Here is a 24,490-nt window from a genome sequence, read left to right as displayed (position 1 = left end):
TAAAAGAGTTGAATAGAATTTAAAAGGCCATTGGCCCGCCAAAATTTATAAGCACGAGGAAGTTGGACAGCGCCACCTTCGCCGGTAACTTAGTGAAAACACATTATAAGACTGTAACAAGGGCACACTAACACAAACAAACAAGAAACAAGTAATAAGAACAAAAATTCCCAATCGGGTAAAGCATTCTTATCAGAATTTTGTTTCATAATATCATCACCAGGTGTTCGTTATTGTTGTTTTATATGTGTGTGTATACATATTGTTTTTCAACCTAGCGGCAGTTAGATGAACAAAATAACGATAATTATCGAAGTGAAATAGAGCAGTAATAGCGTTCTCTGCAATTTCATCTCGTCGGTTCAGCCCTTGTCTCGAGGGAGCAGTACATGCTGGACACTATATCGTGTTTCTACTGTCTCTCAAGAACGACTAGCTGAAACGAGCAGGTCTTGTAGCTCATTAACGACCTCTGTCTGCGCGTACTGGTTGGGTAATCACAAATTAATAGTGGTCAGATTACGAATTATGGTTTACAAGCTTCAACCATTACTGGAAGAAACTGGAGTGAAAGGAGGTGTCTAGATCCAATTTGCCGTATCCGGACAGAAGCTATATATAACCCCCACCCCGCCACCCCCACGAGAACGGCGCTATCACGATGACTTTGTCACTAATATACGAGATTCGGACCATATGGTGGTGGTGATGATGATGGCCTCGTGACGTCACTCTCGGAAAGCTACCTGCACGTGCCACTAACGCCGCAGGATTAGCCTTGTGCACGCGCCTGAACCAAATATCAACTCTCTTGACTTATTAATAACATATGTCCATTTGAGGGTGGATCTAGCCAAAAGAATGGAACCGTTGTTAACGGCGGGGGTATAGGCTAACGTTGAAAGAAACCATGCTACAGTATGTGTGGCTTAATTCAAGCGGAAACTATAACATATGGCCAACTGGGTAAGTCCAGCACGATTGGGTTATACTGTTCAGAGACCTTTTGTACAGAAAGCGTCAGATATCAGTACAAAAAACGACATGATTGGAGAACCTTGCTTCCTTCTCTGAGCGCGATCTGAAAGAAACACTCCCTAGCGGTAATTCTATAAACTTGTGACGCTAAAATTTGGGTTTTGATGTCCGCAGTGGGCAGAACACTGATAATTCATTGTGTAGCTTTGTATTTTACACCAACTAAACCAAACCTATAAGAAACGTAAGATCGTTATGATCTCTGGAATAACATTTTAACAAAAGCTGTAAATTCAGGAATAAAAAAATTATACCACGTTTTCTTGTTAAAATAACATATTCTTCTAAACACTGAAACAAATTCACTCTGATACACTAGCATAACTAAAACTGTATAAACAGTTATAAATATTTCTAGATTATAACATATTACATATATACATAAAGTAAGAATAGTATTATCAACTTGATAAAAATACACAATGTGATACAAACACATGTACATAAAGTAAGAACAGTTTACTAGCCACTTGATAAAAATACACGTACATAAACAGATTACTAGCAATGTGATATAAACACATGTACATAAAGTAAGAACAGTTTACTAGCCACTTGATAAAAATACACGTACATAAACAGATTACTAGCAATGTGATATAAACACATGTACATAAAGTAAGAACAGTTTACTAGCCATTTGATAAAAATACACGTACATAAACAGATTACTAGCAATGTGATACAAACACATGTACATAAAGTAAGAACAGTTTACTAGCCACTTGATAAAAATACACGTACATAAACAGATTACTAGCAATGTGATACAAACACATGTAGATAAAGTAAGAACAGTTTACTAGCCACTTGATAAAAATACACGTACATAAACAGATTACTAGCAATGTGATATAAACACATGTAGATAAAGTAAGAACAGTTTACTAGCCACTTGATAAAAATACAAGTACATAAACAGATTACTAGCAATGTGATATAAACACAAGTACATAAAGTAAGAACAGTTTACTAGCCACTTGATAAAAATACACGTACATAAACAGATTACTAGCAATGTGATATAAACACATGTACATAAAGTAAGAACAGTTTACTAGCCACTTGATAAAAATACACGTACATAAACAGATTACTAGCAATGTGATATAAACACATGTATATAAAGTAAGAACAGTCTACTAGTAACTTCATAAAAACACACGGACATAAACAGTTTACTGGTAATGTGATACAAACACACATACATAAAGTAAAAACAGTTTACTAGCCACTTGATAAAAATACACGTACATAAACAGATTACAAGCAATGTGATATAAACACATGTACATAAAGTAAGAACAGTTTACTAGCCACTTGATAAAAATACAGTACATAAACAGATTACTAGCAATGTGATATAAACACAAGTACATAAAGTAAGAACAGTTTACTAGCCACTTGATAAAAATACACGTACATAAACAGATTACTAGCAATGTGATATAAACACATGTACATAAAGTAAGAACAGTTTACTAGCCACTTGATAAAAATACACGTACGTAAACAGATTACTAGCAAAGTGATATAAACACATGTATATAAAGTAAGAACAATCTACTAGTAACTTGATAAAAATACACGTACATAAACAGATTACTAGCAATGTGATATAAACACATATACATAAAGTAAGAACAGTTTACTAGCCACTTGATAAAAATACACGTACATAAACAGATTACTGGCAATGTGATACAAACACATATACATAAAGTAAAAGCAGTTTACTAGCCACTTGATAAAAATACACGTACATAAACAGATTACTAGCAATGTGATATAAACACATATACATAAAGTAAAAACAGTCTACTAGTAACTTCATAAAAACACACGGACATAAACAGTTTACTGGCAATGTGACATAAACACATTTACATAAAGTAAGAACAGTTTACTAGCCACTTGATAAAAATACACGTACATAAACAGATTACTAGCAATGTGATATAAACACATGTAGATAAAGTAAGAACAGTTTACTAGCCACTTGATAAAAATACACGTACATAAACAATTTACTGGCAATGTGATATAAACACATGTACATAAAGTAAGAACAGTTTACTAGCCACTTGATAAAAATACACATACATAAACAGATTACTAGCAATGTGATATAAACACATATACATAAAGTAAGAACAGTTTACTAGCCACTTGATAAAAATACACGTACATAAACAGATTACTGGCAATGTGATACAAACACATATACATAAAGTAAAAGCAGTTTACTAGCCACTTGATAAAAATACACGTACATAAACAGATTACTAGCAATGTGATATAAACACATATACATAAAGTAAAAACAGTCTACTAGTAACTTCATAAAAACACACGGACATAAACAGTTTACTGGCAATGTGACATAAACACATGTACATAAAGTAAGAACAGTTTACTAGCCACTTGATAAAAATACACGTACATAAACAGATTACTAGCAATGTGATACAAACACATGTAGATAAAGTAAGAACAGTTTACTAGCCACTTGATAAAAATACACGTACATAAACAGATTACTAGCAATGTGATATAAACACATGTAGATAAAGTAAGAACAGTTTACTAGCCACTTGATAAAAATACAAGTACATAAACAGATTACTAGCAATGTGATATAAACACAAGTACATAAAGTAAGAACAGTTTACTAGCCACTTGATAAAAATACACGTACATAAACAGATTACTAGCAATGTGATATAAACACATGTACATAAAGTAAGAACAGTTTACTAGCCACTTGATAAAAATACACGTACATAAACAGATTACTAGCAATGTGATATAAACACATGTATATAAAGTAAGAACAGTCTACTAGTAACTTCATAAAAACACACGGACATAAACAGTTTACTGGTAATGTGATACAAACACACATACATAAAGTAAAAACAGTTTACTAGCCACTTGATAAAAATACACGTACATAAACAGATTACAAGCAATGTGATATAAACACATGTACATAAAGTAAGAACAGTTTACTAGCCACTTGATAAAAATACAGTACATAAACAGATTACTAGCAATGTGATATAAACACAAGTACATAAAGTAAGAACAGTTTACTAGCCACTTGATAAAAATACACGTACATAAACAGATTACTAGCAATGTGATATAAACACATGTACATAAAGTAAGAACAGTTTACTAGCCACTTGATAAAAATACACGTACATAAACAGATTACTAGCAATGTGATATAAACACATGTAGATAAAGTAAGAACAGTTTACTAGCCACTTGATAAAAATACACGTACATAAACAGATTACTAGCAATGTGATATAAACACATGTACATAAAGTAAGAACAGTTTACTAGCCACTTGATAAAAATACACGTACGTAAACAGATTACTAGAAAAGTGATATAAACACATGTATTTTAAGTAAGAACAATCTACTAGTAACTTGATAAAAATAGACGTACATAAACAGATTACTGGCAATGTGATACAAACACATATACATAAAGTAAAAGCAGTTTACTAGCCACTTGATAAAAATACAGTACATAAACAGATTACTAGCAATGTGATATAAACACATGTATATAAAGTAAGAACAGTCTACTAGTAACTTCATAAAAACACACGGACATAAACAGTTTACTGGTAATGTGATACAAACACACATACATAAAGTAAAAACAGTTTACTAGCCACTTGATAAAAATACACGTACATAAACAGATTACAAGCAATGTGATATAAACACATGTACATAAAGTAAGAACAGTTTACTAGCCACTTGATAAAAATACAGTACATAAACAGATTACTAGCAATGTGATACAAACACATGTACATAAAGTAAGAACAGTTTACTAGCCACTTGATAAAAATACACGTACATAAACAGATTACTAGCAATGTGATATAAACACATGTACATGAAGTAAGAACAGTTTACTAGCCACTTGATAAAAATACACGTACATAAACAGATTACTAGCAATGTGATATAAACACATGTACATAAAGTAAGAACAGTTTACTAGCCACTTGATAAAAATACACATACATAAACAGATTACTAGCAATGTGATATAAACACATATACATAAAGTAAGAACAGTTTACTAGCCACTTGATAAAAATACACGTACATAAACAGATTACTGGCAATGTGATACAAACACATATACATAAAGTAAAAGCAGTTTACTAGCCACTTGATAAAAATACACGTACATAAACAGATTACTAGCAATGTGATATAAACACATATACATAAAGTAAAACAGTCTACTAGTAACTTCATAAAAACACACGGACATAAACAGTTTACTGGCAATGTGACATAAACACATTTACATAAAGTAAGAACAGTTTACTAGCCACTTGATAAAAATACACGTACATAAACAGATTACTAGCAATGTGATATAAACACATGTAGATAAAGTAAGAACAGTTTACTAGCCACTTGATAAAATACACGTACATAAACAATTTACTGGCAATGTGATATAAACACATGTACATAAAGTAAGAACAGTTTACTAGCCACTTGATAAAAATACACGTACATAAACAGATTACTAGCAATGTGATATAAACACATGTACATGAAGTAAGAACAGTTTACTAGCCACTTGATAAAAATACACGTACATAAACAGATTACTAGCAATGTGATATAAACACATGTACATAAAGTAAGAACAGTTTACTAGCCACTTGATAAAAATACACGTACATAAACAGATTACTGGCAATGTGATACAAACACATATACATAAAGTAAAAGCAGTTTACTAGCCACTTGATAAAAATACACGTACATAAACAGATTACTAGCAATGTGATATAAACACATATACATAAAGTAAGAACAGTTTACTAGCCACTTGATAAAAATACACGTACATAAACAGATTACTAGCAATGTGATATAAACACATGTAGATAAAGTAAGAACAGTTTACTAGCCACTTGATAAAAATACACATACATAAACAGATTACTAGCAATGTGATATAAACACATATACATAAAGTAAGAACAGTTTACTAGCCACTTGATAAAAATACACGTACATAAACAGATTACTAGCAATGTGATATAAACACATGTACATAAAGTAAGAACAGTTTACTAGCCACTTGATAAAAATACACATACATAAACAGATTACTAGCAATGTGATATAAACACATATACATAAAGTAAGAACAGTTTACTAGCCACTTGATAAAAATACACGTACATAAACAGATTACTGGCAATGTGATACAAACACATATACATAAAGTAAAAGCAGTTTACTAGCCACTTGATAAAAATACACGTACATAAACAGATTACTAGCAATGTGATATAAACACATATACATAAAGTAAAAACAGTCTACTAGTAACTTCATAAAAACACACGGACATAAACAGTTTACTGGCAATGTGACATAAACACATTTACATAAAGTAAGAACAGTTTACTAGCCACTTGATAAAAATACACGTACATAAACAGATTACTAGCAATGTGATATAAACACATGTAGATAAAGTAAGAACAGTTTACTAGCCACTTGATAAAAATACACGTACATAAACAATTTACTGGCAATGTGATATAAACACATGTACATAAAGTAAGAACAGTTTACTAGCCACTTGATAAAAATACACGTACATAAACAGATTACTAGCAATGTGATATAAACACATGTACATGAAGTAAGAACAGTTTACTAGCCACTTGATAAAAATACACGTACATAAACAGATTACTAGCAATGTGATATAAACACATGTACATAAAGTAAGAACAGTTTACTAGCCACTTGATAAAAATACACGTACATAAACAGATTACTGGCAATGTGATACAAACACATATACATAAAGTAAAAGCAGTTTACTAGCCACTTGATAAAAATACACGTACATAAACAGATTACTAGCAATGTGATATAAACACATATACATAAAGTAAGAACAGTTTACTAGCCACTTGATAAAAATACACGTACATAAACAGATTACTAGCAATGTGATATAAACACATGTAGATAAAGTAAGAACAGTTTACTAGCCACTTGATAAAAATACACATACATAAACAGATTACTAGCAATGTGATATAAACACATATACATAAAGTAAGAACAGTTTACTAGCACTTGATAAAAATACACGTACATAAACAGATTACTAGTAATGTGATATAAACACATATACATAAAGTAAAAACAGTCTACTAGTAACTTCATAAAAACACACGGACATAAACAGTTTACTGGCAATGTGACATAAACACATGTACATAAAGTAAGAACAGTTTACTAGCCACTTGATAAAAATACACGTACATAAACAGATTACTAGCAATGTGATACAAACACATGTAGATAAAGTAAGAACAGTTTACTAGCCACTTGATAAAAAATACACGTACATAAACAGATTACTAGCAATGTGATATAAACACATGTAGATAAAGTAAGAACAGTTTACTAGCCACTTGATAAAAATACAAGTACATAAACAGATTACTAGCAATGTGATATAAACACAAGTACATAAAGTAAGAACAGTTTACTAGCCACTTGATAAAAATACACGTACATAAACAGATTACTAGCAATGTGATATAAACACATGTACATAAAGTAAGAACAGTTTACTAGCCACTTGATAAAAATACACGTACATAAACAGATTACTAGCAATGTGATATAAACACATGTATATAAAGTAAGAACAGTCTACTAGTAACTTCATAAAAACACACGGACATAAACAGTTTACTGGTAATGTGATACAAACACACATACATAAAGTAAAAACAGTTTACTAGCCACTTGATAAAAATACACGTACATAAACAGATTACTAGCAATGTGATATAAACACATGTACATAAAGTAAGAACAGTTTACTAGCCACTTGATAAAAATACACGTACATAAACAATTTACTGGCAATGTGATATAAACACATGTACATAAAGTAAGAACAGTTTACTAGCCACTTGATAAAAATACACGTACATAAACAGATTACTAGCAATGTGATATAAACATATGTACATAAAGTAAGAACAGTTTACTAGCCACTTGATAAAAATACACGTACATAAACAGATTACTAGCAATGTGATATAAACACATGTACATAAAGTAAGAACAGTTTACTAGCCACTTGATAAAAATACACGTACATAAACAGATTACTGGCAATGTGATACAAACACATATACATAAAGTAAAAGCAGTTTACTAGCCACTTGATAAAAATACACGTACATAAACAGATTACTAGCAATGTGATATAAACACATATACATAAAGTAAAAACAGTCTACTAGTAACTTCATAAAAATACACGTACATAAACAGATTACTAGCAATGTGATATAAACACATGTAGATAAAGTAAGAACAGTTTACTAGCCACTTGATAAAAATACACATACATAAACAGATTACTAGCAATGTGATATAAACACATATACATAAAGTAAGAACAGTTTACTAGCCACTTGATAAAAATACACGTACATAAACAGATTACTGGCAATGTGATACAAACACATATACATAAAGTAAAAGCAGTTTACTAGCCACTTGATAAAATACACGTACATAAACAGATTACTAGCAATGTGATATAAACACATATACATAAAGTAAAACAGTCTACTAGTAACTTCATAAAAACACACGGACATAAACAGTTTACTGGCAATGTGACATAAACACATGTACATAAAGTAAGAACAGTTTACTAGCCACTTGATAAAAATACACGTACATAAACAGATTACTAGCAATGTGATATAAACACATGTAGATAAAGTAAGAACAGTTTACTAGCCACTTGATAAAAATACACGTACATAAACAATTTACTGGCAATGTGATATAAACACATGTACATAAAGTAAGAACAGTTTACTAGCCACTTGATAAAAATACACGTACATAAACAGATTACTAGCAATGTGATATAAACACATGTACATAAAGTAAGAACAGTTTACTAGCCACTTGATAAAATACGCACGTACATAAACAGATTACTAGCAATGTGATATAAACACATGTACATAAAGTAAGAACAGTTTACTAGCCACTTGATAAAAATACACGTACATAAACAGATTACTGGCAATGTGATACAAACACATATACATAAAGTAAAAGCAGTTTACTAGCCACTTGATAAAAATACACGTACATAAACAGATTACTAGCAATGTGATATAAACACATATACATAAAGTAAAAACAGTCTACTAGTAACTTCATAAAAACACACGGACATAAACAGTTTACTGGCAATGTGACATAAACACATGTACATAAAGTAAGAACAGTTTACTAGCCACTTGATAAAAATACACGTACATAAACAGATTACTAGCAATGTGATATAAACACATGTAGATAAAGTAAGAACAGTTTACTAGCCACTTGATAAAAATACACGTACATAAACAATTTACTGGCAATGTGATATAAACACATGTACATAAAGTAAGAACAGTTTACTAGCCACTTGATAAAAATACACGTACATAAACAGATTACTAGCAATGTGATATAAACACATGTACATAAAGTAAGAACAGTTTACTAGCCACTTGATAAAAATACACGTACATAAACAGATTACTAGCAATGTGATATAAACACATGTACATAAAGTAAGAACAGTTTACTAGCCACTTGATAAAAATACACGTACATAAACAGATTACTGGCAATGTGATACAAACACATATACATAAAGTAAAAGCAGTTTACTAGCCACTTGATAAAAATACACGTACATAAACAGATTACTAGCAATGTGATACAAACACATATACATGAAGTAAGAACAGTCTACTAGTAACTTCATAAAAATACACGGACATAAACAGTTTACTGGCAATGTGATACAAACACATATACCTAAACAGTCTAACAATAACTTGGTATACATACACACACATAAAAGCTATCAACAAATTAATATAAACTTATCTACAGTAATGAATGAGTCTATTAACAGCCAATAAATAGTAATATACGTTAAGACTAGAAACTTTGCCAACACCCTGACGAAAAACACGTCTCGAAATACAGTATACATTATACTGACAAAGCCTAGGACTCTCGGCTCGTAATCTGAGAGTCGCAGGTTTGAATCTCGTTTCTGATCACACTGGCCATTTCAGCTGTGGAAGTGTTCCAAAGTAACGGTCAAGCTTGTCGTTCGTTGGTAAAACTATCACTTCGAAACTAGAGATGGCTAAGAAGATAGCGCGAAATTCAAAACAATCAAAAAATATCACGAGGTATTTCAAAATTACTCTTGTTTATTGGTCAGATGAAAGTGAATCGAAACGAGCTGAATCAAGTTAAAGTTTCTTTGTGGTTAAGTAACAAAATCAGATTAGTATAGAAAGGAAAAGAACGAGCATCCTTCAAACATCGCTAATCAAAGGATGTGCTGCTAAAATATTTACGTTTACCTAAACAATAAACACAATCACACAATGGTCAGTCCAATATACATAATCACACAATGGTCAGTTCAGTATACATAATCACAATGGTCAGTTGAATATACATAATCACACAATGGTCAGATCAATATACATAATCACACAATGGTCAGTTCAATATACATAATCACACAATGGTCAGATCAATATACATAATAACACAATGGTCAGTTCAGTATACATAATCACACAATGGTCAGATCAATATACATAATCACACAATGGTCAGTTCAGTATACATAATCACAATGGTCAGTTCAGTATACAAAATCACACAATGGTAAGTTCAATAAATGGCCCATGTGATTAAGATTAATATATATTTTGTATCATACCTAATAATATCACACTCTATCCTTTTTATAGGCCCCGGCATGGCCAGGTGAATAAGGCACTTTACTCGTAATCCGAGGGTCGCGGGTTCGAGTCCCCGTCACACCAAACATGCTCGCCCTTTCAATCGTGGAGGCGTTATAATGTGATGGTCAATCACATTATTCATTGGTAAAAGAGTAGCCCAAGAGTTGGCGATGGGTGGTAATGACTAGCTGCCTTCCCTCTAGTCTTACACTGCTAAATTAGGGACGGCTAGCGCAGATAGCCCTCGTGTAGCTTTGCGCGAAATTCAAAACAGACCAAAACCTTTTTTATCGATTAATTAAAAGCGATAGAATACAAGAGTACGCGGATTTTAATTAATTAAAATTTGTTTCTAATTGAGTACAAAGTTACACAATGGTCCATCTGTGCTGTGTCCACCACTCTTTCAAACTTACCCTGGGGTGGAGTTGGGAATGAAGCCTTTTATTAAAGATATGTTCAGCTCCGACTGTTATTTGCAATACAAAATAAGTAGGACGTGGCATTTTGCAACCAACCTGAGAAAGTTGTATCTCTGAAGGCAATGTATACATCCTACATTAAAACGATATGTGGAAGATAATAAATACAGATATTTCTATGAATTAACTGATAAACATGATGTCAGTTGTTTGTTATTAAGCACAAAGGGCTACCTATGATCTGCCAACCACGGATATCGAAACCCGGTTTCTAGCATTATAAGTCCGCAGACATACCACTGTGCCAGTGGGGAGGGGGAGAATTATGTCAGTTCACTATCGGAACCAAAACAACGACCTGGTAGATATTTAGATTATCCCTGATCGCCGAGGCGTTACCAAAGAAACTCTCCTTACCTCGCTCGTGGCATTGTTAAATAATGTGCGTTTAATTTATAATTTAACACGAGCGTTTTAGGTACGTTAGAACAGTTGAGCTTGTTAACAGGTGTACTGGTCACATTAGACGCCACCTAACGGAAACCGGGAAGAAGAGCAGAAGACATCCTAACCGGACCGGACGAAAGAACAGGAACTTTCAGCTGAGAATGATTATAACTTGGAAATAGCCATCACCACCAGGAAGTCCAGACCAGACAAAAAAAAACAACAAAAAACTGTGATTAACCAAGCACGTGGCGCCGGACAACGACTTTTTATTAACCTCCAATGAATCAACTTGTACCTACTTGAAAGTTATTACTGTCGAAAGTTAGTTTATTTTCTTTCTGGAAAATTGCTAGAAAAATAGTCCAACAAAAGTTGCTCAGTAACAAAACATTTTGGAAAAGTAGATCATGACCTCCCCTTTCTCTCTCACACACTGACCTAAAGTGATTATAAGTGTCAGCTGTTCTTCAGCCCTCACTTGCCTCTAAAGTGATTATAAGTGTTAGCTGTTCTTCAGCCCTTACTTGCCTCTAAAGTGATTATAAGCATAACGTGTTCTTCAGCCCTTACTTGCCTCTGAAGTGACAATAAGTGTTAGCTGTTCTTCAGCCTTAACTTGCCTCTAAAGTGATTATAAGTGTTAGCTGTTCTTCAGCCCTCACTTGCCTCTAAAGTGATTATAAGTGTTAGCTGTTCTTCAACCCTTACTAGCCCTCTAAAGTGATTATAAGTGTGAGCTGTTCTTCAGCCCTTACTTGCCCCCTAAAGTGATTATAAGTGTTAGCTGTTCTTCAGCCCTTACTTGCCTCTAAAGTGATTATAAGCATAACGTGTTCTTCAGCCCTTACTTGCCTCTGAAGTGACAATAAGTGTTAGCTGTTCTTCAGCCTTAACTTGCCTCTAAAGTGATTATAAGTGTTAGCTGTTCTTCAGCCCTCACTTGCCTCTAAAGTGATTATAAGTGTTAGCTGTTCTTCAGCCCTTACTATCCCTCTAAAGTGATTATAAGTGTTAGCTGTTCTTCAGCCCTTACTAGCCCTCTAAAGTGATTATAAGTGTCAGCTGTTCTTCAGCCCTCACTTGCCTCTAAAGTGATTATAAGTGTTAGCTGTTCTTCAGCCCTTACTTGCCTCTAAAGTGATTATAAGTGTTAGCTGTTCTTCAGCCTTAACTTGCCTCTAAAGTGATTATAAGTGTTAGCTGTTCTTCAGCCCTTACTTGCCTCTAAAGTGATTATAAGTGTTAGCTGTTCTTCAGCCCTTACTTACTCTCTAAAGTGATTATAAGCGTAAGGTGTTCTTCAGCCCTTACTTGCCCTCTAAAGTGATTATAAGTGTCAGCTGTTCTTCAGCCCTCACTTGCCTCTAAAGTGATTATAAGTGTTAGCTGTTCTTCAGCCCTTACTTGCCTCTAAAGTGATTATAAGCGTAACGTGTTCTTCAGCCCTTACTTGCCTCTGAAGTGACAATAAGTGTTAGCTGTTCTTCAGCCTTAACTTGCCTCTAAAGTGATTATAAGTGTTAGCTGTTCTTCAGCCCTCACTTGCCTCTAAAGTGATTATAAGTGTTAGCTGTTCTTCAACCCTTACTAGCCCTCTAAAGTGATTATAAGTGTTAGCTGTTCTTCAGCCTTTACTTGCCCCCTAAAGTGATTATAAGTGTTAGCTGTTCTTCAGCCCTTACTATCCCTCTAAAGTGATTATAAGTGTTAGCTGTTCTTCAGCCCTTACTAGCCCTCTAAAGTGATTATAAGTGTCAGCTGTTCTTCAACCCGCACTTGCCTCTAAAGTGATTATAAGTGTTAGCTGTTCTTCAGCCTTTAATTGCCTCTAAAGTGATTATAAGCGTAAGGTGTTCTTCAGCCCTTACTTGCCTCTGAAGTGATTATAAGTGTTAGCTGTTCTTCAGCCTTAACTTGCCTCTAAAGTGATTATAAGTGTTAGCTGTTCTTCAGCCCTTACTTACCTCTAAATTGTTTATAAGTGTTAGCTGTTCTTCAGCCCTTACTTGCCCTCTAAAGTGATTATAAGTGTTAGCTGTTCTTCAGCACTTACTTGCCTCTAAAGTGATTATAAGTGTTAGCTCTTCTTCAGCCCTTACTAGCCCTCTAAAGTGAATATAAGTGTTAGCTGTTCTTCAGCCCTCACTTCCCCCTAAAGTGATTATAAGCGTTAGCTGTTTTTCAGCCCTTACTTGCCCTCTAAAGTGATTATAAGTGTTAGCTGTTCTTCAGCCCTTACTAGCCCTCTAAGGTGATTATAAGTGTTAGCTGTTCTTCAGCCCTTAATTGCCTCTAAAGTGATTATAAGTGTTAGCTGTTCTTCAGCCTTTACTTGCCTCTAAAGTGATTATAAGTGTTAGCTGTTCTTCAGCCCTTACTTGCCTCTAAAGTGATTATAAGTGTTAGCTGCCCTTCAGCCCTTACTTACGCTCTAAAGTGATTATAAGTGTTAGCTGTTCTTCAGCCCTTACTTGCCTCTAAAGTGATTATAAGTGTTAGCTGTTCTTCAGCCTTTAATTGCCTCTAAGGTGATTATAAGTGTTAGCTGTTCTTCAGCCTTTAATTGCCTCTAAAGTGATTATAAGTGTTAGCTGTTCTTCAGCCCTCACTTGCCTCTAAAGTGATTATAAGTGTTAGCTGCTCTTCAGCCCTTACTTTCCCCCTAAAGTGATTATAAGTGTTAGCTGTTCTTCAGCCCTTACTTGCCTCTAAAGTGATTATAAGTGTTAGCTGTTCTTCAGCCTTTAATTGCCTCTAAGGTGATTATAAGTGTTAGCTGTTCTTCAGCCTTTAATTGCCTCTAAAGTGATTATAAGTGTTAGCTGTTCTTCAGCCCTCACTTGCCTCTAAAGTGATTATAAGTGTTAGCTGCTCTTCAGCCCTTACTTTCCCCTAAAGTGATTATAAGTGTTAGCTATTCTTCAGCCCTCACTTTGGACAGGTAAAACGTTCGGCGCCTGTCCTGTGAAAGTGGGTTTTTCTCGGGGCCCTCCCGTTTTCCCCCACAGCAAAAACTTAGGCATTGGATCTTTAGATCCCAGCCCAGGCAACTCATTGCCAGGCCCTGAATCGGGTCGTTTGTATTTTGTGTTGATATTTACTTTGACATCTGCCTTTCAGGACGGGACCTGACTGTTTTATCCGGTGCTGCCTTTGCCTCGGTCATGGATAATATTAAGTATGACCACCTTCTCCCAAAAAATAGTTTAAAAACTATATATATAAAAGAAGCTAAATTCAATAACCTTCCACGAAAGGGTACGAAGAGGAACCACAACGTTCCTGAACACCCCAGTTGGAGAGAGAATTCTTACGATTTCTCTCTCTCTAAACTAAACCCCTGCCACGTCAGTTTGCGTTTGCAGCCCTCACTTGCCTCTAAAGTGATTGTAAGTGTTAGCTGTTCTTCAGCTCTCACTTCCCCCCTAAAGTGATTATAAGTGTTAATTGTTCTTCAGCCCTCACTTGCCCTCCACCTACACTCACCAGTATCTCTAACCACTGTACAAAAAATAAACACTAGGTTCATAAGGACGGTGTCATTTAGCCCTCATTAGTGTAAGGGGTACTAATCATCACTACAGAAGTTGGTGATTATTACTACAGGGGTACTAATCATCACTACAGAAGTTGGTGGTTATTACTACAGGGGTACTAATCATCACTACAGAAGTTGGTGGTTATTACTACAGGGGTACTAATCATTACTATAGAAGTTGGTGGTTATTACTACAGGGGTACTAATCATCACTACAGAAGTTGGTGGTTATTACTACAGGGGTACTAATCATTACTATAGAAGTTGGTGGTTATTACTACAGGGGTACTAATCATCACTACAGAAGTTGGTGATTATTACTACAGGGGTACTAATCATCACTACAGAAGTTGGTGATTATTACTACAGGGGTACTAATCATCACTACAGAGTTAGTGGTTATTACTACAGGGGTACTAATCATCACTACAGAAGTTGGTGGTTATTACTACAGGGGCACTAATCATCACTACAGAAGTTAGTGGTTATTACTACAGGGGTACTAATCATCACTACAGAAGTTAGTAGTAATTACTACAGGGGTACTAATCATTACTACAGAAGTTAGTGGTTATTACTACAGGGGTACTAATCATCACTACAGAAGTTGGTGATTATTACTACAGGGGTACTAATCATCACTACAGAAGTTGGTGGTTATTACTACAGGGGTACTAATCATCACTACAGAAGTTGGTGGTTATTACTACAGGGGTACTAATCATCACTACAGAAGTTGGTGATTATTACTACAGGGGTACTAATCATCACTACAGAAGTTGGTGGTTATTACTACAGGGGTACTAATCATTACTATAGAAGTTGGTGGTTATTACTACAGGGGTACTAATCATCACTACAGAAGTTGGTGATTATTACTACAGGGGTACTAATCATCACTACAGAAGTTGGTGGTTATTACTACAGGGGTACTAATCATCACTACAGAAGTTGGTGGTTATTACTACAGGGGTACTAATCATCACTACAGAAGTTGGTGATTATTACTACAGGGGTACTAATCATCACTACAGAAGTTGGTGGTTATTACTACAGGGGTACTAATCATCACTACAGAAGTTGGTGGTTATTACTACAGGGGTACTAATCATCACTACAGAAGTTGGTGATTATTACTACAGGGGTACTAATCATCACTACAGAAGTTGGTGATTATTACTACAGGGGTACTAATCATCACTAGAGAAGTTGGTGATTATTACTACAGGGGTACTAATCATTACTATAGAAGTTTGTGGTTATTACTACAGGGGTACTAATCATCACTACAGAAGTTGGTGGTTATTACTACAGGGATAGTAATCATTTGTACATCAGTTAGTGGTTATTACTTCAGGGGCACTGGTCGTTACTACAGCAATACAAGTATTGTACTTTAAATAAGGGCACCTTAGTCTTCTAAGATATTAAATATGTAATGAAGGAACAAATTTGATAAATTATTTAATAAATTTTTCAATGAAGTAGAATTTTAATGTCGTATTTTTACCTGAATATTTAAAACGCCAACCGATTTTCTTCGTTTTTTAGATGCATATACCAGCACACAACACTTAATGGTTTGTTTCTCTGATTAGATATGTAAATGAAAGCTTCGAATCCCCGTCACATCAAACATGCTCGCCCTTTCAGTCGTGAGAGTGTTATAATCTGATGGTCAATTCCACTATTCGTTGGTAAAAGAGTAGCCTAAGAGTTGGCGGTGGGTTGTCACGACTAGCTGCCTTCCCTCTAGCCTTACACTGCTAAATTAGGGACAGCTAGTGCAGATACCCTCTTGTAATTTTGCGCAAAATAATATAAAAACCCGAGAAACAAACAAACAAACAAAGAGAATTAAAAAGGAGACCTCTGACTGGGTGCGCTTGGTCGTAGTTGTTTGCTTGGCACACTTGGTATAACAACAGTCCGTATGGGTACTAATAATGACTATTTCGTAGAGCAGAAATTGATTGACGTCGCAGGAATAGCGCGACATCTCACGGTTTTCCTTTATAAAATACACGTGGTGCTATGACGTGTTTGCTCCAAACTAAGTGTGACGTTACTGTGCACAAGTGCATTAGGGCAAATCACTGGCGGTGATAAGCGCCTCCGTGGTGTGTGTTCCTGTACAGTTCAGAGCAAAGCAACGAAATGTAAGAGGAAAGATTTATTTGTTATATTTACTAGTAAGTTGTCTTTAATTGTTAAAATCTCGAAACATTCGCGAGTAAATCGTAAACCCCAGGATATCTGAGACACATGTAACCAATCCTTACAATAAGAAATAAGTCAAATATTGTTAGATTTGTTTGTTAAGTTCAAAACTACACAAAGGGCTTTATCCACTGCGGGGAATCCAACCTGGCGTTTGAAAGATATAAACCCTCCAATCTCACTCTCACGTCCCTAATTTAGCAGTGTAAGACTAGAGGGAAGGCAGCTAGTCATCACCACCCACCGCCAACTCTTGGGCTACTCTTTTACCAACGAATAGTGGGATTGATCGTAGCATTATAACGTCCCCACGGCTGAAAGGGCGAGCATGTTTGGCGCGACGGGGATGCGAACCCGCGACCCTCAGATTACGAGTCGCACGCTTGGCCACGCCGGGCCCCAAGACGTTAGTGAATTTGTTTGTAGTTAAGTACAATGGGCTATATTTGCTGTGCCCACTAGGGGTATCGAAAGCCAGGTTTTGGCGTCATAATTCTGCAGACTTCCCGCTGTGCCACTGGAGGGCGTGTTAATAAATTTCCTCTTTATAGAGTGCTTATTGGTCATTGGAATTTCTCATTCTTTTGTTCAGTTGGCCATTGCTGACGTTCTTGTAAGCGACTTTTCTATCTCAATTACCCGATTTAAGCTCGTGTGAACCAATCAATACAAGTCACAGTGCACGAACTTGTTCTTTTCGGAAGATATACATTTATCTCTACTCGTCTTAACCTGAAGAAACGAGTGTGTTACATATCGTGGCTACGTGGAAGACGTCATAAAGTCCTCTCCAAGAATAAAATATTGAAATGAAAGAACAGAGCCTCTTTCTAGTAGTCAGGTTCTAAGCATTTCGAGTGATAATTATATGCAGGCTCTGGCGGCAGAACAAGCGCGTGCCCCGGCCCCCTGCTGGTCGTAAGGGGAACTGATCGGAGCGCTGTGCGTCGTCATCGCCGACTGCTGCCTGTAACAGACGACTACGTATGCACAAAGAGATCCTAAGTACAGAGTCCGTCTAATTTAGAATTTCAGCTCGCGGAATAAAGCTGAACTCCCAAGCAGTCATAAAACACGCAGAGTGCCTAATAAATTCTTCAAGCGTAGAGAAGTTCTCTGGCATGTTGTCCCTGAACTTGTTGGCTGGCACGAGAAAATCCACATGTGTTTCTCCAGCGAAGTCACGTACATCATCCAGTCAGTCTTACGAGTCAAGTACCATGTGGTCTGGTAATTATCCCACGTCCACATTTCTAGCATCAAGCAGTAGGAAAAGAGTGCCTCACTAGTTTCTGGATAACAGAGAGAGAGAGTTTGTTAGTTTCTGGTTAAGAAAGAGAGAGTTTTGTTAGTTTCTGGATAAGAAAGGGAGAGTTTTGTTAGTTTCTAGTTAAGAAAGGAGAGTTTTGTTAGTTTCTAGTTAAGAAAGGGAGAGTTTTGTTAGTTTCTAGTTAAGAAAGAGAGAGTTTTGTTAGTTTCTAGATAAGAAAGGGAGAGTTTTGTTAGTTTCTAGTTAAGAAAGAGAGTTTTGTTAGTTTCTAGTTAAGAAAGAGAGTTTTGTTAGTTTATAGTTAAGAAAGAGAGAGTTTTGTTAGTTTCTAGTTAAGAAAGAGAGAGTTTTGTTAGTTTCTAGTTAAGAAAGAGAGAGTTTTGTTAGTTTCTAGTTAAGAAAGAGAGAGTTTTGTTAGTTTCTAGTTAAGAAAGAGAGTTTTGTTAGTTTCTAGTTAAGAAAGAGAGTTTTGTTAGTTTCTAGTTAAGAAAGAGAGAGTTTTGTTAGTTTCTAGTTAAGAAAGAGAGAGTTTTGTTAGTTTCTAGTTAAGAAAGAGAGAGTTTTGTTAGTTTCTAGTTAAGAAAGAGAGAGTTTTGTTAGTTTCTAGTTAAGAAAGAGAGAGTTTTGTTAGTTTCTAGTTAAGAAAGAGAGAGTTTTGTTAGTTTCTAGTTAAGAAAGAGAGAGTTTTGTTAGTTTCTAGTTAAGAAAGAGAGAGTTTTGTTAGTTTCTAGTTAAGAAAGAGAGAGTTTTGTTAGTTTCTAGTTAAGAAAGAGAGAGTTTTGTTAGTTTCTAGTTAAGAAAGAGAGAGTTTTGTTAGTTTCTAGTTAAGAAAGGAAGAGTTTTGTTAGTTTCTAGTTAAGAAGAGAGAGTTTTGTTAGTTTCTAGTTAAGAAAGAGAGAGTTTTGTTAGTTTCTGGATAAAGAAGAAGAGTTTTGTTAGTTTTTCGATAAGAAAGGAAGAGACAGTTTTGTTAGGTTCTCGGTAAAAAGCAGTGTTTCATTAATTTTGTGGGTGGTAGAGAGGGTTTTATTTGTTTTTAATAATTATACTAAATGAAACATTTCCATAGTTTAGTTTATTAAAAAGAAAGAGCGTTTCAATGATTTCTTAGAAAGACTTTTTTTATTGGAAAGAAAATGTTTGTTGGGTTTCTATTAGTAGAACAGAGAAAGATTCGCTTGTTTTAGTATACCAGTTCTTTCTGTTTTGTAGAACAGGCTGGCTGCGAAGGACTTTCTCAAATAACCTCAAGTTAGGTTCTTTACCTATCTGGTAGGTAATTAAATATTAAATCTCACAACGTGGTACTTCCTTATATTTATTTGGAAGACGAATCTTAATCTCACAACATGTTCCCGTTCTTCATTATCAGACGTGACAAATTAATTACTCGTCTGTTATCAGAAATGGCAAAGTCGTTGTTTTAACTTTCGGAGATAAATGTCGTTTATTTTCGTTCGATTTTTCTTTATTATCACAGATGACAATGAAGTTGATACCTATGATACCTTCGTTAATGAAATCTGTCTCTAGTTTAACAGATTAAAATTATTAGGGCCAACTTCCTGGACATTGTGAAGATGTCCATTATCAGAAGTCACAAAGAGAGAGTTTTGTTAGTTTATTGGTAAGAAAGATAGAGTTTATAATATATCAAATACCACAAAGTTGATATTCATTATTAGAAGCGATGACACTGTACCACAGTCGGCTTGTCCTTTTCAGAGACAACCAAGTTGCTTAACTTAGGATAAAAAACAAACAAACTTTTTTTTTTTTTTTTTTTACATACATGATGGAGCTAATTGTAACCAGAGATAATATACTTGCTTTCTTTCAGAAGTTGTTTATTTTCAGAAATGCCATTCGTTATCAGAAGTGAAGAGGTTCTTGTTATTCGAAATGTTCAGGTTGAATGACGAAGTTGCTTTTATTACTAGATATAACGTATTAGGGCCTGGCATGGCCTAACGCGTTAAGGCGTGCGCTTCGTAATCTGAGGGTCGCGGGTTCGCGCCAGTCGCGCCAAACATGCTCGCCCTCCCAGCCGTGGGGGCGTTATAATGTGACGGTCAATCCCACTATTCGTTGGTAAAAGAGTAGCCCAAGAGTTGGCGGTGGGTGGTGATGACTAGCTGCCTTCCCTCTAGTCTTACACAGCTAAATTAGGGACGGCTAGCACAGATAGCCCTCGAGTAGCTTTGTGCGAAAGTCCAAAAAAAAAAAAAACATAACGTATCAAATCATAAATTTCAGTGAAGAAAGGACGACACAGAGACTTGATATATATACTTTGACACATACACACATTTAACTGTTTGTTTCACGTACAGCTATACAAGGGCTATCTAAGTGTGTCAATCAGTGATTCTGAGCTGATAGACTAAAGAACTAGCAGACGGTCAACAGAGTTCACTACCAACCCTTGGACTGCTCTTGTCTGACTTAGTAGTCAAGTTTGGCCACTACTTTGCATGTACACGTTTTCTGCTACCACCTATCCGTACCGTTTTATGTATGTGTATATAAATAATTTCGCAGGGTTCACTTATTTTACCCACTGCCCAATAATGTGTCTGTTAGTTAACAAGTATACATATAAGGGACGCTTAACATTGCGATTTGTACTGTCGTGACGTCAGTAAAACGTACGCAAGTCAGGAGTCACGAGAAGAATTATGCAGTATGTAAACTACAACACAGCATGACATTTGAACTTCAAAAAACAAGAAATTAAAATATTTGTTATTTTTAATTTTGGTTTTATTTATTCATGAAACAGAACAGTACATCTTACGGAAGTACGTTTGGTAACGTACACACACACAGTAAAAGAATGCCCTGTCGGAACCACTATAGTATTGTAGATATGAAACACTCAGACCTCTGTTATAAGATAATGTATTACTTAGCTCTCAAGTTCGTTGTTACGAAAAAATAGTCTATAAATATTAATATAATAATATCATACAGTTTTATCTCAGTCGCCGCTTTGAACTTCATCACAGAGTTCACGACTGCTCAAAACCGATTACGAACCATTTGTGACAAAACTTACAACAACACATTCATGTTGAAGCTCAACGAACACATGGAATCCTGCTGACACAGTGTCTCAAAGAATGTGTCGTTTCCAGCTGTTCAGAATCCCACTGACAAATCATGTTCGGACATCTGGACATAGAGGACTTTTACCCATAACATAACCAAGCGATTTCTACCTACTCTATACATCATGGCTCACTAAAATCGTAGGGTCATCTTGTTGGTAGGCGAAATCGAATGTTTGCATCTACTGTCAGAAGAGACGATTTCATGTGGTTGGTCCGTATATCAGACTCTAATTATCAAATGTATTCTACTTAGAGCAAGGTACAAAATGGCGGTTGATCTCCAGTGGACGAACAGCGGGGGAAGGGATAAAAACACACACACACAGTTTGTTTTAGAATTTCACGAAAAAACTACACGAGGGCTATATGCGCTAGCCGTCCCTAATTTAACAGAGTAAGACTAGAGGGAAGGCAGCTAATCATCATTACCCACCGTCAACTCTTGGGCTACTCTTTCACCAACGAATAGTCGAATTGACCGTTATTTTATAATGCCCCCACGGCTGAAAGAGCGAGCATGTTTGGTGTGACGGGGATTCGAATCCGCGACTCTCAAATTACGAGTCGAGTGCCTTAACCACCTGGCCATGCCAGGCCTACATACACACAAAATAGGTGATACATATAACAGAGTAATCGTCTGTATGGTATCTTGTTGTAAAGAAGTGGCTGAGCTAGTTTTAACGAAATTTGGCAGAGGTCAAATGGACTCTTCAAAGATGGTTCAACTGTGGCATTCGTATCAACTTTTACTTCGCGAAGTCGACACCAAATTAATGTAACGCTTAATTTCGCGCGGTCTCGCATGAACAGGTGATTAAGGCGCTCGACTGGTAATCGGAGGGTCGCGGGTTCGAGTCCCCATCACACAAAACATGCTCGCTCTTTCAGCCGGGGGGCGTTATAATTTTACGGTCAATCCCACTATTCGTTGGTGAAAGAGTACCCCAAGAGTTGGCGGTGGATGGTGATGACTAGGTGCCTTCCCTCTAGTCTTAAGCTGTTGAATTAGAGAGGGCTAGCGCAGATAGCCCTCGTGTAGCTTTGAGCGAAATTCAAAAAACAGCAAACAATAAGTTCACGCATAGCACGGGTACTTTAGTTGATCGCTTGTATTTAGCTGACCTGCATGGCGTAAGATATATGTGTGCGATCCCTGCCATTCACCCCGGAAGCCCACGTTGTAAATACGTACAAGTCTCGAACATATTTGTTTGAATGAGTGTGTGTGTGTGTTTGTATATATATATGTATTATCTGTCTTCTCTCTCTCTCTTGTCTGTCACCGTTTGGTATATATATATAAATTATAATAATAAATTTTAAAGCCATTAATGAAACATATTAAAATTAAACAAAATACGTTTCATATTTTAAAAAATGTCCTAGGGTATAAACTACAACGTGGGATTATAAAATGTATTCTAGGTTTTGGAGGTGACTACGGAAGTAGGACCACATTGCAGTGGGGATACACCGCCTATCATTCTTAAACTGCAGTTTGCTAGTCTCACGTCTATATCACCCTTTACTGCCTGCAGACAGTTGTGGGAAGGTTACTGTTCTTCCAAGTTAAAAACAAGAATAAGAAAAAATGAACATAAAAATATGAAAAGATGAAAAATAAATAAATAAAATGAAAAATGAGGAAAATAAGGTACTGCCATTTGATGTATATATATATATGTTTATTTATTCTTTATAGATGAATCCCACACTGCCCTCTGGCGAGAACCTTAAAATCAAATGTCAAGAAGAACGTTACGTATAGGGAAGTAAGGTATAGACTAAATTCCTTGATGGATTCTTTGATAAAGAACAAACTGAATAAATGGAGTGTTTGGCATTCTTACATCATTTCAATTCCATCTAGGGTTTATGAACTACTCTCAGAAGACTAGCTGCATTTCGTCAAATGATGTCTTCAACTGGTCTTCTGAAGGAGCTGTCTCCAGGGTATCTTACAGCCTTGTCAACACATTGTCTTTAAGCACTCTGCCTCTGCTGTTCGCACAACATTGATGTGAAATGAAAGTCCATCTACAAACAGTCCAGGTTGGAGTGTATGATGAATTGTCAGCAACATTAAAATGAAGTAAATTCAGTTACTGAATGTATTTTAAAGCAGAAGTTTTGGTTTATTACAGCTAAAGTTATCTTTTTATTATATGAAGTAGAACACGCAAAAAACACACATAAAAACAATCCATTTTTCTTGTTATACCTATTCGAGAGAGAGAAATCTTAGAACAATTCACGAGATAATACACCTAATTCTAGTTATTTTCCTTCAGTGACCAATGGTCAGTCACACGTTTTTCATATGGTCAGTTTCCTAAATTCAAACAATATTTGTCTCTTCCTTCACATACAAACTAAACCACGAATACAACTAACTGCGAGATTTCTTTTTGTCTGTAAAGATGTAGAAAAAAATATAATACTTTGCTCAAACTCCTTACATATGTATATTTATCTTGCTTTGGAGTTTTTGGATTTTGTAGCAAACTGGTTGACATCGTTTGCTTTAGAACTTTCGAGCAAGTA

At 35.4% G+C, this 24,490-nt stretch overlaps 1 long non-coding RNA gene across 1 annotated transcript; it reads left to right on the top strand.

The window, feature by feature from the left end:
- The first annotated feature begins 17,139 nt into the window (after positions 1 to 17,139).
- Positions 17,140 to 24,067, top strand: LOC143246150 (uncharacterized). The gene is made up of 2 exons (XR_013025817.1): positions 17,140 to 17,499; positions 23,649 to 24,067. It is a non-coding gene; the product is annotated as an uncharacterized LOC143246150 (long non-coding RNA).
- The last annotated feature ends 423 nt before the right edge of the window (positions 24,068 to 24,490 follow it).

The sequence above is a fragment of the Tachypleus tridentatus genome, chromosome 3, assembly GCF_004210375.1.
Source record: "Tachypleus tridentatus isolate NWPU-2018 chromosome 3, ASM421037v1, whole genome shotgun sequence".
Taxonomy (NCBI): Eukaryota; Metazoa; Arthropoda; class Merostomata; order Xiphosura; family Limulidae; genus Tachypleus; species Tachypleus tridentatus.
This window is presented reverse-complemented; position numbering and strand designations above follow the sequence as displayed.